This window comes from Cryptomeria japonica, chromosome 3 (genome assembly GCF_030272615.1).
Source record: "Cryptomeria japonica chromosome 3, Sugi_1.0, whole genome shotgun sequence".
Taxonomy (NCBI): Eukaryota; Viridiplantae; Streptophyta; class Pinopsida; order Cupressales; family Cupressaceae; genus Cryptomeria; species Cryptomeria japonica.
Window position 1 is genome coordinate 950,353,356 of NC_081407.1, and position 3,475 is coordinate 950,356,830.

A 3,475-nucleotide genomic window follows, 5' to 3' on the forward strand; every position below is an offset into this window, starting at 1 on the left:
AAGGGTAGAGGTCTGCATTAGTTAAAGTGTAAGTAATATTCTTGTAACTTATAATTAAGATGGTTGCTTTAGAAGTTGACTAAAGAAGAGATCCTACAATTGGTGAAGGGGACAACGTTAGAGAGAAAGCATGTAAATTTCCCAAGTGTTAGTGGTGTGTATGATGTAGTTTAATAAAAACTTTATATTGAAACAAGTGAAATAGGGCTACCAGAGCTATGCATAGAGAAGGTGAAATTTATTTTAAAGACTACATGAAGTTGTAGCAAGTATATTTAATATAATCAAGAAGATATACTAGAAGAAAATTTTATGTAGGAATTAGCTACAAGATTTTGAATTCTTAAACATTAGGAAGAATTTGAACCAATAAACATATTTCTCCAAGTCTCGCTCTTAGTATATTTCTAAATTTAAACCTGAATGTCATCTTGTGCTTAATTCAATGATGTTATATTATCTTTTTTACATTGTGACATAAGCACAATTGAGTTGACTTTGCCAATGAGCCCCTTAATTATCATTGTTAAGTATGCTTATTTCCTATTCATGATAACAATCCTTAAACAATCCCAAAACTTTACAACTTAAGTTTAAAGCAGTAGACTTGATAATTGATGGTTTGATAAATGTTTATATGTTTAGATAATCATTTTTGAAATATAATAGTATGTTATGATGAATTATGGCAATTATACTTAGCATATGACTATCTTTAAGGAACTGATCTCTTATGCAAAAAAGGAAGAAGATGACACAAAGCTAAAGGAATATTGTTGGCCCGCAACTATATACACAACAATGCGCAAATGAAGGATTATGCACCTACAATAAAAGGAGATAAGACAACTATAGCCAAGAGAACTTGCACTATCAAAACCTAGAATGCGTGTGTAGAATTCAACCAATAACAATAAGTTTTTTCATATTTAAGAATGCTCATGCAATTTATTCACACATGCAAGCAATTTTAGTTTCTTAGTCACCAAATAAAGAATTATACTAGGATACCATCTTTGCAATTTCACATTTTGATGTTCTCGTAATGAAATAATTGCCTTTCTATCTTTTTGAATGTGCCAACATCTAAAGTAGGTTATTAGGAGTTTGATATGTTGATAAAAATTAAGATGAGCTAGTATATTAGAAGATATGAAGTAAAAGTGTAATGGAGATTTTTAGTATTCTTATATTATTTTTTGGTGGTCAACATAAACATTAGTTTTCTATTAGTTTGTATTTATTTTAATGTGAAGAATGAAGAACAAAAAATAATTAATTAATCTTTTTGTGATGTAGAAGTGTGTATCAACCCAAGTTAGGGCCAACTTGAGGTAATGTTGCAATTCTAGTATTAACTTCAATGGTTAATTATTTCAGCATTTCAATATTAGAGCAATTGGTTAACTTGTAGCATTATTAATACCTTATATCAATTGTTGTAGGATGAATAAAGTATCTTGATATGAATTCCTTTTGGTTAAGAAAATTCAATCCATATATTCTACCAATTAGGAAATTCCTAGAAACCTTTAAGTTGTACACACAATATCAACATCATCTAAGAAGATATGTCCATGGTCTGACAATTTAAGTGGATCCCTCATATAGATGTCGCTTGATAAAATATATTCAATCCATTACTTTAGAGTATGCCTTGGCTACACTAGATTTATTAGGTCAATAAGCGAGCCATACATTTTTTGGCATCATTTCCAAGGATGGTGCAAAGCTAGAAGAGTCTATGGGTATTTGAATACTAATTTTTATCTTTTTTAAAATATAACTTCTATTAAAACATATAAGACTATTAGATATCACTTCAAATACCAAAGTATCTACTAACACAACACAAGGAAAGTGGATTTTGGTTCACAATCATTACATGTGAAAAATAAGGGATCTTCTAGGGATGTTTCTTCAAGTTAACTGATCTTACGAAGATATATCTATACCATTGGAAGAAATTGTTGTTGAGAAGATGAGTGAACCATTTATTCTTGAAGCACAACATGTGAAAGCTACCTATTACCTTATGATTTGAACAAATCCTATATAACTCTCTCATTTGCACCAGAGATATTATGTGGAAAGCTTATAACTTATTTTGTATAACACTTTTATTTAATTGTTTTAAGAGAAATATTATCATGTTGTGCAAAATAATTAAATATGAAGTTCTATCAATTTAAATTGGCTAAAATTAAGTTACATAGTTTTTACATTTCAAGTGATTTAATTCTTTATGTAATATGGAAACCTATTACACAGGTAGTTACCCAATGGTTTGGGTATAGGTAGGTTCTTTAAAAGGGGATCATTTTATTTTAAAAGGGATTCTCTCCTCTAGGGGGGAATTGTAACCAAATTTCAAGATTTCTATTCATAGTTGAGAGTTGGTGAAATTGATAGTTTGTCAATAAGATATAAATATTTTCGTTCCTCATGTATTAATTTATTTAAGTAATCTTTCTACTATTGAAATGAGAGTGAGTTGTGTATCACCATTTTAGAGGGATATTGATAGTCTGTGTGCTATCAATTTTTTTGAAATTATTTATTTGTAGATTTGAAAGGATATTGATAGTCCGTGTGTTATCAATATTTTTAAAATTATTTATTTGCAGATTTGGAAGAATATCAATAGTTTGTGTGTTAAATACATCTTCTATTTTCTTGTCTTAAAGTATCTATTTCACTATTCTATATTACTTCTACCAAAATTATTAATAGAGGATAAAAGTACAAACTTGTGTCTCACTTTTATAAAGGAAAAGGCTAACAACAACAAAACAACTCAACTTGAATGGCACAAAAGTGATATTTCTATTTGGTATTTGAAGATGATGTGAACTGATGAAATGTGTAAAACTGGATGAATTTTATGCCTATTATTTAAAAAAAAAAAAATTGGAACAAGAATTGATATTTTTTTTAATTATTAAAGTCATTTTTTTAATTATTGAAAAAATACTGCAAATTAGGGGTTTCACCTCCCACCACAAAACTATATGTAATAATCTTGTTTTCCTCTAATTTTGAAATATGTTTTAGATGACATCCATAGCCAGTGCAGAAAAACAAAAAAAATCTAATCTCGATGTATATTTTCACCATTATAACAGTTCAAAGTCAGAGTTTCTCGAAATTGACAGTTTTCATCTCCAACCAAATTTCCCCTATCAAAACTATAGCAATCCCCAAAAAAATTATATATTCTTGAAGAGGACTCTCTCCTCTAGTGTTATATATAATTTTTAAATTTTTCTAATATGATTTACTATTTTTTTTTTTTTTCCGAATCAAAGTCTTTTCAAATGTTAATATACCTACCTGTAGTATTTTGTAATTTTAATATGCTAATTCTAATTGAAATTCTATAAAAATAATATGTCAACGTTCCTCACTCCGAGCTCTCGAAAAGGGTATTTTTAGTTTTTTTTAAAATAAAAATTTGATGGTCTAATTCTTAGCA